Raw genomic sequence first — 14219 nt, 5'->3', positions numbered from 1 at the left:
TCAGCCTGCTCAAACAACAGCTGCCTGTCAAGGTGTTTCATGCAGTGCCTGAACAGCAGGGGCTGGTTTTAGCTGGGATTCTATCAATCACCATAATGAAGCCCATCAGAATAGAACAAACAGAAACAGAGCAGAGTAATAACCCCCTCACTCAGTTATTAGAATTGCAGCAGGGCTAAATCCCACGCAATCTGCTGAGGACAAGGCCGACAGCAAAGGGAATTTAAGTCATGTAATACATGTATTTTTAAAAAGGGAAATAAGCAATGCCTGGGATACTATAGGCCAGTCAGTGTCACCTCAGTACCTGGCAAGATGGAGCAGATCCTCCTGAAAACTGCACTAAGGCTCATGGAAAATAAGGAGGTGATTGGTGACAGCCAACATGCATTCACTGGGGGCAAATCATGCCTGACAAATTGGGTGGCCTTCTACGATGGGGTTACAGTGTAGGTGGGTAAGAGAAGAGCAACTGATGTCATCTACCATGTGCAAAGCACCTGACACTGTCCTGCATGACATCCTTGTCTCTAAACTGAAAAGACGTGGATTTGACAAATGGAGCACTTTGTGGGTAAGGAACTGGGTGGATGGTCCTATTTAGAGTTGTGGTCAATGGCTCAGTGTCCCAGTGACAAGGGGGGTTCTTCAGGGGCTGGGACTGGGACTGTTTAACATCTTTGTTGGCAACATGGACAGTGGGAACAAGTGCACCCTCAGTAGGTTTGACAACAGCACCAACCTCTGTGGTGCAGTCAACCTGTGGCACTGGCACAGGCTGCCCAGAGAAGCTGTGGCTGCCCCATCCCTGGAGGTGTCCAAGGCCAGGTTGGACGGGCTTTGGAGCAACCTGGGATAGTGGAAGGTGTCCCTGCCCATGGCAGAGGATGGAACTGGATAACCTTTCCTAACCCAAAGCATTCTGTGATTCCATGTGTGAGCAAGTGATACACTCTGGGACAAGAATACATGCCCGTAAGCAAGCCACAAGTAAATTCAGGCTGAAAAGTTGGAAAAGAGCTTTCTAAGCATCAAGCCAGGGATGTTCTTGAAGAGTTTCCCATTAAGGAAGTTGGAGACAAAAGACCCAATCTTTTGTACAAATTATAAATGCCCTCTTTAAAGTTCATCAGTAATAGGATGTAGGGCTTGCTTAAATACTGTATTAAAACATGAGCAAATCATGAAGTTTAGGGACAGATTCCCACTCCACATCTTCCTTTTTCAAAGCTATGTCTATTCTTTTCTAGCTTTAATTTCTACCATGTATTTAATTCAGTTAACCCGAAAAAGAATCCAAAACAAATGTGTAGCACAAACTGAGGTCAGATCACAAGGTTCAACCTCTCCATTCTAAACTTGAGGAACTGGCTCCCCAGCCGGGACTTTTAACAGGATTTTTGTCTGAACCACATTACCATAATGGAGATCATTTGTTCCTTGATTGCATCAGTCCACTTAAGGAAGTTTGCAACTGAAGTGTACAAGCAAATGCACATTCTTCACCAGGAGTAGGAAGGGAGGCTGTGCTCCCCTGGCTGCCACATCTGATTTATGCAGCACGCTCCCCAGGACATGCCTGGTTCTTAAATAGGTCAGTCAATATGTAAAGTGGAACCTTAGCTGGTTATCACCATCGAGAAAATCGCTGTCTTGGGTTTCAGCACAATCTCTGATACAACCTGGTGGGAAAATGACTTCAGTGTAAAAAGCTACTTTTGTGAAGGAACAAAGCAGAGAGGAATTTGAATGGACTTTAGAGTGGCTGAGAAACTCTGCTTGGTACCTGCCTGCCTTTGTCCCACCTTACTGTGCCTGTGCTCTAAAGGACAGAGCAGAAGAACAAACTTCCTGGACTGTAACATCACAGGAGTTCTGCCTGTCACCCTTGGGCCAGTAGCATGTCCCTGACAGGACTGCTGGATGTGAACAGCCAGTCACAACCCCAAGGTCCAGCCAACACTTTTTGTAAGAGCCAGGCTTACAGCATCCTTTCCCAGAAGGTTTTGCAGGACAATGTGACTGCCAGGTGGGACAATCTTACACACACCCTGCACAGGGTGTGGAGTGGGAAGTACAGTCAGGATCAGTTGTTTCTGTTGAGATTGTCCTTCATTCTGTGATTCACTGCTTTGTCCTCTCTCCCATGATGAGAAGGATGGTGAATCTCAGTTGCTCTGTGCTTTTTTACAAGGAGTTACGTGTGCAGCTGAAATTAGAGTCCTGAGACTCCTATAAAGGTACTATCTGATACTGCCCAGGCAGAGCCCAGTACAGAATGTTCTTCAGGGCTTCAAGTACTTCTTTCTGAAAACATCTCAACAGCTTTCCTGGCAAGGAATCCCTTCCTGGCATCTCTACCTTACCTTGTTATTTTGTGTGTGAGAATGAACCTGATCGAAAGGTTACTGCTACTGAAAGAGGGAAGCTCTATTTCCCCTGCCACCTCCTACACTCTGCTGCTTTTATTGCCTCTGGCTCTCATCAGGTGCTTTAAAAAAATGTCTTCTGATCAGTCAGACAACTAAGGAAACAAAGTAAAAAACCCCACATTTTCTGGATTAGCAAACAGAAATGTTTGTGAAAGTCCCATGAGTGCAAGGAAAAGGGAAGGGAGAGGAGAACTGGAAGGTGAAGACCTCTCCTCTTTCAGCACCTTCCAGCTGGTAGGTCAGTGTGAAACCACAGCTGTAGTTTCATCCTATATTTTTGTAAACATTAGGAAGTACTGTAAACCTAGAACCAAATTTCATGGTTCAGAGAGATGTCTCTCCTAATGATGCAAAAATATCTACAGAGGAATTATCACAGACCACAAAGCACATGAATGTAGTTTCCCTTGTTCTAGGTGTATTTTGGCAGAGTACAACCCTTAATAGTGAATATTCTTCTCTTTGGGTGGGATCTAAGCTAGACTTGTATGTTAAAAGAAAAAATAAAGAACGAGCTTGTCCCCAGGACGCACAGGGGGGTGACTGTGTGTCTGTATTGCTGTCAGAACCTGCACACGTTATTCTGGATTCAGGCTGTTCTCTCATGCTCCACACTCACCCTGGGCTCACCTGTCTGGAAGTGGCAATTGCTGGGGTTTGATAAACGGACTGAAGGGTTGTCCCCCTCAGAGACTCGGTTGTGTAACGAGTTCCTGGGTGATTCACAGCTGCTCTGCCGCCCGATCGACCGCAGTCGCCTGGGAGAACCGTTCTCCTGCTCTCTAGTGGTAGAAGCACAAAAAGGCCAAAAATGTTCTGCTGCTTCTTTACAAACTCACACAGGCATGGCCTGAAAATGGCTGCCAAATTCCAAGTTGGAATAGTTTAATCCAGTATATATCCACATGCATAATGTTCCTCCGGAGCGTCAGAGCAATCATTAGGCTGAATTCTGGGAGCTGAGAACCTTTTGTTTCTGCAGGAGCCCTTGCAGGAACGATTTGCAGGATGGGGATGTGTCAGTGCCCCCAGCAGTGGTGGCCCAAGACCAGCTGCTCAGTGTGCTCACAGCCAGTGGACAGCAAAGGGAAGGAGTCTCTCACCACTTTGCTGCCACTTTGTGCCCAGACAGATCAACAAACAAAGTCTGTTTCATGCCAGAGCTGAACATTCCTGTGATGTGGTTCTTAGGGAATAAAAGTGGTGTGTGAGACCGTCCTGTGTGCTGAAAGAAAGTGGCAGCAGAACCTGCTGCAGAAGGTGGTTATCAGCACCAGCATCGTCTGCCAGGGGCATCTCAGAGGCCACTCCTGGCAATTCCTGAAAGGCCAGGGAGGTGTAGCCTCCTTCTTGGGAGAGCAGGGGTCCCGGATCTAGTCAGAGCTAAATGGTTTCTGGTCTCCAAGAAGGTGCACACTGCCTTTTTAGAGACTGGAAAACTAAGGGATCAGCCAGTAAAACTGGAGGCAAAACTGGAAATGGAGTCCTTACCCACCTCCCTGCCTCATATCCCAGGGTGGCCAACTCATTGTTTAACTGCAGTAGGAGTAGTAATAGCAGGCAGATTATGGACTCCTTGGCTGTCTGTCACATAAGGACACAGTCCTTAAGCACATACCTGCAAACACACCTATAAATAGAGTTGAGTCCATACTAAATTAAAGGTGAATCTGGATTTTAAACATGCAAACATTTCAGAACAGCGACACGTCCTGTATAATAAACTAAACAGCCCTTTAAGGCTTGCTTTAACACAGGCAACTCAGAACAGATGAGTCAGTGCTGGAAAATTGCAGATTATTCCTTTTTTCCTTCCCATCCAGTGGAAAATAAGGAATATAAGCTTTTCCCTACAGCCACCTGCTGTCATGTGAGTAGTAGATGGTTTGATAGCTCGACAGGCAGTGCTCAGCTTAACTGCCTCAGTGGCTGAAGTATCTGTTTTAATCAGTGTTGCACAGCACCCTCTTCTGCTGAGAGGTGCCGAGACGTGGAAATCCCTGGTCTGTCTCTTTTCCTGTCTCTGATGGGCATTTATATACTGAAGAACAAGGTAAGTATAAAAACTCAATTACAGCAAATAGGGAGAATCAATAAAGGAATGGGAAGCTGGCAGCCACACAGGTGGGGGTTTATCTCCACAGCAGAGTCCTGACACACGACATTACAAGAACATGGAGTGCTCAGATGAGTTATGAAGATTGATATTTATGATTATGACTTGCAATTGTGCTATTTAAAAAACCCACCTATTTGGTAATGAAAACCTGCTGGCAAGATCTGATCAAAGAGGTGAAATTGCAGGAAGAGTAAAATAAGAGCAGTAAATCAAAAGCTCTAAATCATCAGTGAGGCACACTACAATTAGGGCTGAACTGAAGAAGGCAGAGTTATTGGAATTGCAGGCATAAATCCATGGCATGCATGTGCTGCCATTTGTTCTGGGAAACACACGCTCACCTCCAGTGTTTCCAGACTGAGTTCTGTCAAGGGCAAAAAGATAAGGACTGTCTCCTAACACAGTGATTCCCATGGACTGCAGCATGTTTCAGTTCACCAGAGGCTCCACAGGCTGTGAGGATCCCATTTTCTTCCCTCAGGCCCATGGAGCACATGGGAGTTTAGGGGCAGAGAGACCAGGTGTAGGCTCAGACAGCTTGGCTGACATTGTCTGGGAGATGGTTCATTGTTATTGATCCGAAATGCAAAACAACCTTGGAACAGCAGGGCCTTCTACCTTTTCTGACCACAGCCTTGTCTCTTTCCTTTTTTTTTTTTTTTTAATCCCACTTGCTCTGTTTTTCTTAGAAAACTTCCAGTTCCTAAAGATCTACTTTCCAGTGTAGGGAATCTGCAGCACAGGCCCTCTGAATAATGCAGTGCCAGCTCTTGTATACTGCACTGTTATATCTTTCCTTATACACTGACAGGAAAAAATATGAGGCTACCTAGTCATAAAATTCCAGCCTGGGATTTCTTTTTTTGGCCAGAGATGCCTACTTAGAACGTTCCTATCAGATGGAGATTGAAGTGGGTCGTTCCAGTTTCAGTGGTTGTGGCAGCTGGTTCATCAGGTTTAGTGAAAAGAAACATGGCTTGGAATGCATTTAGGGAAATGCTTAACAACAGCTGCTCTCAGTTCAGTGGCAACAGCTGGATTCTGGGTCTGAGAGGCACTGTTGAACAAGCACAAGTGGAGAGGAATAGCTTGTTCCAATGGACTGATTGTGGCACGAGGAACTGGGAAATCCTGTATTTTAGTTCCTGGCTTACCACTGCTTTGCTGAGAGGCCTTGGTGAAATCTTTCAGATCTCTGCAGTGAGCATCTTACTCATTTCATCTCCTGTAGCAATAAAACTTGCCTCAGTGAGCAGTCACAAAGGCTGGGAGCTTGATACGGTACAGATGAGCCTTGCTTAGAAAATCAAGCAGGGCATATGGATTCCCTGCTTTAATTTTTAGTGGAAAGTTGTCCCAGCAGTGCATGTGGGAGGGATAATATCTGCATTTCCTGTTCTCACTCAGGGAAAACACAGATGGAAGACAACTTTTGTCTCTTTTCCCCTATTTCAGGAAATGCTCTCTCTTTAGTCCCTTTATAAAGAGGAACTAGAATGAAAGAGTGGATTTATAAGGGAAGGACCCCTCAAACTAATTTGGATTTTTGGGGATCTTTAGCTGTAGTAATGTGCTACAGAATGGTGAGTAACAATTAGAAAGTGACAGCAAGACCGTTCTGGATTTGGAATTCTGGGTCCAACATTGACTTTGATGTGGTAGCCTGGCCAGAGTAACCATTGTTCCTCCTTGTCCCAACACAGCAACCAGACAGAAGGTGCTGAAGTGAATTTGTGCACCTACTGTAAGCAGCACTTTGATTTTCTTTCTGTGTGTACTGCAGAACTGCTAGAGGGAGCTCAGTAAATGAAGGGTTAGTTGTTATTCAGCCTTCGAATGGCTCTATCCAGTTCTCTAAAGTGCCAGTTTATTACTCATTTTACTTGGCTACAAGGCATTAATAAAACATGAAGGCTAAAGCTGACTTCATTGCACTTGGAAATCCATGCAATATAGTTACACAGACTGGGAAATCTCATTATTTTGCATTCATTTTCTACAGGAGAACAAACATTTTGCATCAATGAAGTTTACTGTTTGTGGGATTTAGTTTAGATTCACCATTAGGCCACACTGCCACACTCCCAGTAAGACACCTGTGAAAAGCAAAGAGACAACCCCTAAGAATTCATTGTGAGTCTTTCTTTGAAGCAGGTGTGTATTGAAACTGGAGTTGTGATGGTCCAGGCTGGTAGAAGATCTCAGTATCTCCACCATCAGCCCCTTTTAGGAAGAGTGTGCCTGTGCTCCCAGCATGTGACGAGTGTGTGACCCCAGGGGATGCTGCCCCTGTGTGGTATCAGCACTGCAGGTCAGGGCACTGCCAGGGGGGTGCTGGCAGAAGCATTGGCAGCCCTTGGAAAGGAAGGAAATCAGTCCATTCCTGGATTATACCACTGGCTTTACAAAGGACTCAGCCAGCACTTGGCTGAGATCCTATCAAAAGCACAGCACAACAAGTGTGTGAATGACCAGCTGGCTTTCCCAGCTTAGGAGGAAATTTTCAGTACTCAAATAGATGACTTATAACCAAAAGCAGGATGCTGACTTCTGAGGACCACAAACCTCCTACAGGACAAAAACTTGGATAAATATGATCTAGTTTGCTCCAGTTGGGAAGTGTCAAAAGGAGTCCTAATAGTTTACAAACCTCTTGGACATCTTTGAAGAGTCATCAATAAATACAATAAGGGAGATCTGATTTATACCCTCCATTTGACTTTTGAAAAGGTTGTGGAAAATCCATTCCTTGAGGAAACTAAGCAGCCAAAGGAGATAAGGGAAGTTCCTAGTATGGGCAGACAAAAGAAATGGATGGTAGAAGTAAATAATCAGGCCTCATGACAGTGCCAAAAGAGTTCTTTAGGGATGTCAGCCATTGAGCATACTCACAAATGACCCAGAAAAAGGGTGCAAGCATTCTAGTCACTATTACTGTTTATTTGCTTTTTCCATTTTCCAGGATTTAATATAGAAAAGAACATTTTTAACATTTACACTAACTTCCTGGGTGACATGATCTGGGACTAACCCAAATTGATTGCAGATTCAAATCAAGTATCTGGGACTGAGCTAAGGCAGACCTTTTATTAAAAAAAAAATCTAATCTTATTTTTTAAATTTCCTGTGACAGAGAATCTACAAAAAACTTCATCATGTAAATCTAGAGGTTAGTTGCCCTCAACATTAAAACTTATTAACTTAATTCTGGCCTGAAGGCGTGGAGCTCCCAGGCAGCATCTCTCTTGCAACTACATCTGCTGGTGTGAGGATTCCTCCTCTCCATGTGGGCACTTACAGATTATTATCAAATAATTACTTACATTTCCTTCTGCTTAACCAGAAAAGATTAAGCTCCCAGGATCTTTTCTATTACAGTGTGTCTTCTAGTTCTTTTCCGCTGAGCAGGGTCTTAGATTTGGTGCTAACACCTTCTCCCACGAGTCCTGAGCAGAGTTTAACCACCTTTTGGAGAGTCTTCTGCACTGGAGACCTTCCCAGCAGAGGGGAAGGGCAGGACCACCAAAGCTTGTAGAGCAGAGAGTAAGTGCATGGTTGAAGGCTATGTGTTCCAGCCTAAAAACCTGCCTCTTGTGGAAAGCCAGAATATGCTAAAGAAGTCTTCAGGCTAATTAAAGGCACAGGAAGGTGTTTTAACAAATTGTGTCAGCCCTAGGCTTGATGGGAAGATCAAGTCTTTTCAAATCTCACATTCTTTAGGTCTCACAGCAAGACTCAGTCTGCTCTGTTCATGCTGCTCCAGTCTTCTCCCTTTCAATGTTTAGTTAATGTACTTTACTACATTTTCCAGTAGAAAAGGCCATTCTCTAGTACTGAAAGGTGTGGGTGGCAAACACCTGCTCTGAACCTTTTCTCCTTCTGAGAAGTTTGAATTTATAAGAGCACCAACAAAACTGTGAGCTTTTCCTCCCCATTACTCACGAACTGGGTATTTTTATCAGCACACATTTCTAAATAAATCCTGTCACCTAATCGTGTTAAGTGAAGCCTGCAAATCCAAGGAAGTAGAAGTTTGTTGCTCCACTGAAACAGGGATTTGCGAAGGGTTTTGCAGAATGGTGAGAAACAAAGACAGAATTAACAAGCACAGAGGGGCTAATAATATATACAATATTCCTTTGAGCAGACTCTGAACAGCAGCTTGTCAAGCGTCAGCTGTGACATGAAGTTGCTCAGAAGGGGGAAAGTGGTGGTGGTTGTTGTTGTCTAACCTGAAGTGCTCCCTCTGGAGCAGAGTGTGCACTGAGATGTCACCAGCTCCAGAGTGCTCTTCAGTCCGACGTCTCTCCATGGGAGCAGCAGGAGGTGGTGGCAGTGTCCAGCTGTGCTTTCCTAAGCTGGTTTGTCTATCTGGATGTACACAGGGGTGTTACAGCCGCCCTGAACAGGAACAGAACTACTCGTGTTCTGCAGACACCACCGGCACACGGATAACCTGGGAAGCTGAAGGGACAGATGGGCTGTGTGACCTCGGGCAAGACTCTGTGCCAGTTCCAGTGAAGGACAGAAGTGCTCCAAGGCATTCTGCAGTGTGGAACTCCTGAGGGCCCAGCCAAGCCCAGGGTGGGGCACTGGAGCAGCTCTCCAGGGCAGCCTGTGTGCCCAGCAGGAAGCAGCTGAGCCACAATCAAGTGGCCACAGATTGCTTCTCCACATCATCCCACCACAGGTCAACCATGTGTGGAGCTGCATATACTGTCACATCATCTAGAACCCTGTCAGAAAGATTTAAGCTGCTTTTTTTTTTTTTTTTTAAAAAAAAGAACTGTTTTCATCCTCCTAAATTGCAGATGGTGAAGCAAATGCCATTTTCCTGTTTCCCTGGTGTCCCACAGGAAGCATCTTTGTGAAGTTGCTCCATTGAACAGAAGATTTAAGATACCATCAGGCAGTAGGAGAGCACAGGAGGGAATATGATTCTGTCAGCTAATGGTTTAGGGGAAAATCAGGAAGGCCTGTCTTCTGTCCTGCTCCCAGGAGTGTTTCTACAATTCACATGGGAAAGGGCATTGTGTGAAAAGGAGACAGAGTCCAGGAAGCAGCATCTATACTGTGTGTTGTCCTGCCCTTGCAGTAACATTAGATGCAGTTTCTCATTGATTTCACCAAAAAAAGCTTCAGTATTCACAGAAGAGCCGGGTGAGCGGGATCCCTCCCCTCACAAAAACACACACACACAGGGCTGCCATCCACTGAGCCACCTTTATACAGTGATGAACTGATACCATCAAGGCAATGGCCTCAAGAGTCTGCAGAGCTTTGTTTAAACCCTTACACAAAGGTCAGCAGAGTGTTCAAAACAAATGAAAGCACAGGCTGGTAAAATCAATCAGTGGGGAGTCCCTGGGTGGGCAGGGCTGGGCACTCCCTGCTGCTCATCAGCTCAGGGAGCATCGAGCACTTGGCACTGTTTAATCAGAGCCAGCTCCCCTGGCACTGGGGAAGAGGAAATCTGAGCTAGTCCTTGCCCCGTTTGCCTGAGAACCAGGGAGATGCCTGCAGGATAGATTTTAATTAGCACAAGGCCATACAGTCTGAATGTGGATGGCAAGGGGCATCCAGGGAAGGGCAGGGACAGGTAAGAAAACACAGAATAAATCTTCTGCCTCCACCTTTCTGGGTCTACTGGGTATTTAATCTTTGACAAGTGTACAGCACTTGCACTTCCTTTGATTTGGAAGTCCAAATCTCATTATTAGCCACTTGGGTAATACATTGGTTCCTAAAATACCATTTAAAAAAGAGGAAAAAAAAGCGCATCTTCTCTTTTTTTTCCCCTTCTACACATACAGCCTTCTTGTTTCCAAAACCAGCAGGTTTTGCTTTATCTTTCAAAAGAAGGAAATTCTTTTTTTGGTAAAGATAAGGTTTTCAGAATCTCAGCTTAGGTGGTTGAGATGAAGAATGACCATAAAGAATCTTATAATGGAAGTTCAGACCCTCCTTAATGGTGGCACTGCAGCACAACTTTATCATCCAGGTGAATGCAGTGCAGACAATTCTCTTCCTGCCCTCTTCCCATGTTCTTACAGAACTCTGCCCTGCTCTTCTGCTTTGGATCCCCCCTCCTCTGTGTTTTCCCTGCCCTAGCTCCTCTCAACAAAGCTGTCTCTAAACCTAAACAAGCAGAAAGGAAACAGCACTGAGCTGGCATTTGAAGAGCACGAGCTTGTTACTCTGCTGCCATGTTGTGTTTCTCTGCTGGGTTTTGGTCTCAGCAGCATTTTCTAGATGCTTCAGTAACACCTGCACTTAAACAACAGTATCAAATGACAGACAGAGGCCCAAATTGGACCTGGGGTGCATTTTTGATCCAGAATTGAGACAAAAGCTTGATCAGCTCAAGCACAAATGTGCATGTGTAGACATAGGCAGACACAAACTCAAGGGGGTAACCTCCAGATTTAGGATAACATCCAGATTTAGGATAACCACAAGACCCTTCTGGTGCTGAGTGGGCTACAGGCAGTACCCCCGAAGGCTGGTTTCGAAAAGCAAAGCCCAGACAGAGAAGGCCTTTATTTTAATCTCAGAATTGTTTGCAGCCTTATCAAATGAAGCCTTTTCCTTTTACTTATTGACATTGCTGGTGCTGCTGAGCCCACAGACACGGCAGTGGCACAAATCACTCTTTTCCCTCCAGGATAATGGGAATGTCTCGAGGACTCAGAGTGGCCTAACCTGTTTGCTTGTTTGTAGAGGATGTACTTACACCAGTAACAATGAACTGCAGGCAGAAATACTGTATCTCCCTTGCCTTTGGCCCTGTTTTCATGGGCAGTGAAGTTCTACTCCATTTCAGGTACCGAGTGGGAGGGGTAACTGCCTGAAACATCCCTGTGTCTGTAAGGGGCAATGAGCACCTGGGATCTTCTGCTGGAAGCTCTTCTCCTGCCATATGGTTTAGATGTGCTGACTAAGCCTGGCTTTGCAATTTGGCTGTTCTCAGGAGTTCAGAAATTGTGAATCAGCGTGGAAATGTCTGAGTTTGTTCTCCAAAATCATGACATGCCTTCTAGCTGCCTGCCCGAGGAAGTGAAGCTTACAAAGTCATGCCTGGTACCCATCAGGCTGTCAGCTCCCTCCTACTACAATTGCAACCTGTTTGATGGTTTAAAACTAATTTGACAGAGGGATTTTGTCTCAAAGAAAATATCTTCCTACACGGGAAGTAGGTGGCTGGGGTAAAGAGAGAATTTCTCTTGAGTCACAGAATCATGGAATTAAAGGGTAATTGAGGTTGGAAGGGATCTCTGAGGGCCTTCTGCTCAAAGCTGCTGCAGCCCACGGCACCAGCATCAATAAATGACTAGACCATGACAGTCCAACTGTGAATTATGGAGGAAAAGTTTGTGTAGGATCCTGCACATCAGACATGGTAGACTCCAGTCACAAGGCATAAATCTATGGGACATTTCTTCCATAGCCATTTTGCTCATGCAGCATCTTGTTTCTAATTAGTATCTTATTTCAAATTTTTCAGTCTTCTGCCTGTCTTCAGCAACTGGATGGAGGGAGGCATTGCTGAGGTACCTCCATGAGGATTATGAGTTCTTAAGTCAGAGCTGTGAAGTGCCTGACAGGTGGTATGGCTGGAAACTTTGGTTTTGGAAACATGATGTTGGGTTTGTTTGATTAATGACTTCTGAGGAAGAGAGAGGGTTAAAGTCAGCCCTGGCAGAAGGCAGCTCACTAAGAGCAGAGTCTGGACGTCCCCAAGTTGGAGGCTGCCATTGCTCTTGTGGGAGACAGTGGCACATTTCCCAACAAATCCAGCACTGCATGATAATCCAAAATAGTCCAGTTGATGCAGACAGGAGATACCTCGGCGGGACAGGCTCGGGAGAGGGATCCCTTGTTCTCTGTGAGGCTGCAGCTCATGAAACACTGGTGAAAGACAGACTCCTGTGATAGTCACTGAGCTGATCCAGACTGAGCAAACCTACCCACGCTGTCTGAACCCAAACCTGAATAATTGCACATCAGGGTAGAAAAATAAGCTAGTGCTTGGTTTCTAAATGGAAATTTGATGGAATATACATCTGGAAGGGAAATTTTATTGAAGTCCAAGATGCAAGCTCAATATGAGCATTTCGCTGTGAATATTGGAGAATTCATTGGTAGAGTTTAGACCATAATGTAAAAATTTTATAACCTGAAAGTAATTGTGTCTAAATCATACAGTTGCCCAATCTCAGCAGCTCCTCTGAGCTGTGTCATTTCTCTTCTTCAGAGCTCCATATGTGGCTACCTGTCTCTGTTTTTCTATTTCTATGAAGGTTTCTGTCCTCCAAGGGGAATATTAAAGGTCAGGTGGCAAGATGCTCATGCTAATCAATCTGTTCCTAGCTAGGATTTTCAGCTACTTGCTCCAGCAAGGATTACCAGCTTTTGCAAAACATCTCAACATCCTGAAAATCTCAGGGGGTTATTTTCTGCAGAGTCTGTGACTTCTTTCCATAGACACCAACGTGGCCGATTCTTTGGATAACATTTCCTTTTTGCAGTGCGGTGGCAAAGCTGTTTGTCAGCTGTAAGCACATTCCAGCAACCTCCTTATATCCTACACAAGTGCTCATATTTTGGTCTTGGTTATAAGGGTGAAGAGAGTGGGATTGCTCCAGATTTGTTTACCAGTGGAAGTTGGAATGAATATTGCTTTCCAAGCACTTCCTGATAGAAGCTTTTCTGTCCTGTTGTGTATCTCCTCTCCTGCTGCTGCCTCTCTTGCCAGGCTCCACAGCCTGTTGTTGTCAGGGATCTGTTCAGTGTCTCTCTGCTCCACTGATGGACTTTGAACCGTTCTTTCTGAAAACCCAAAGCAAGTCTTGCACAGCAAAGCTGGACTTTTCCCTTCCACCCTGACATCCAGCTCTGTGGGACTCTTCCCTGTCCCCCTGCCCTGTGGGCTGGCTCCCCTGAGCCCAGCATCCCGGCCTGGATCTCACTTCCCATTGCTCAGCTGTTTCCTTGATCCAGACAGATGCTCAGGTGCCCTCTTGGCTGTGCCCTAAACAGGCCTCAGCACATGTTCCAGCAGTTCAGTCCCCCACTTTACAGCTCCCATAAGGAACAGCACAGAGCCATAAGAAAGCCCTGGCTGAATTTCAATGAGTACAGTGTGACAGCACACTTGGGTAATTAATAGGGCCGAGGGGTAGATAGGATTTGTGTATTTATCATTATTATTTCTTCATTATCTTCTAGGTATAATATAAGCTGCAGAGGCAGCGAATGCAGACTCTACCAGGAAAACTCTAAGGTAGAATTTCCCTGTTTTGTAGTGTTGAATATTTCATGAGTTTGAAATGCCAATTATGAGTTACTTGCTGCCTGCTAAGAACAATAGGCAGCTTTGAAAGGACTTGCTCCTGTTCTTCCAAGCTATACCACATGTTCATGGACTCCATTTTCATCTGAGAATTTAGAAGTTCAAGGGTGATGCTGAATCTCTCACCCAAGCAAAGGTGGTCCTAAAAGACCAGCTTGCACTGCTGCTTTCTGTTCCCTGAGCTACAGGATATCAGATTTGATGGCTCTCAGTCTATTCTTCTGTAGTCCTGGCTTCATTTTTCACATTTGCATTGCAGCACTGGCTTTTTAATAAAATAGCACCACATATATGTATATTCCATAAATACATATTC

This window comes from Chiroxiphia lanceolata, chromosome 12 (assembly GCF_009829145.1).
Source record: "Chiroxiphia lanceolata isolate bChiLan1 chromosome 12, bChiLan1.pri, whole genome shotgun sequence".
In the NCBI taxonomy this organism is placed as follows: domain Eukaryota; kingdom Metazoa; phylum Chordata; class Aves; order Passeriformes; family Pipridae; genus Chiroxiphia; species Chiroxiphia lanceolata.
The sequence above is the reverse complement of the archived record's forward strand: the minus strand, read 5'-3'. Positions refer to the sequence as shown.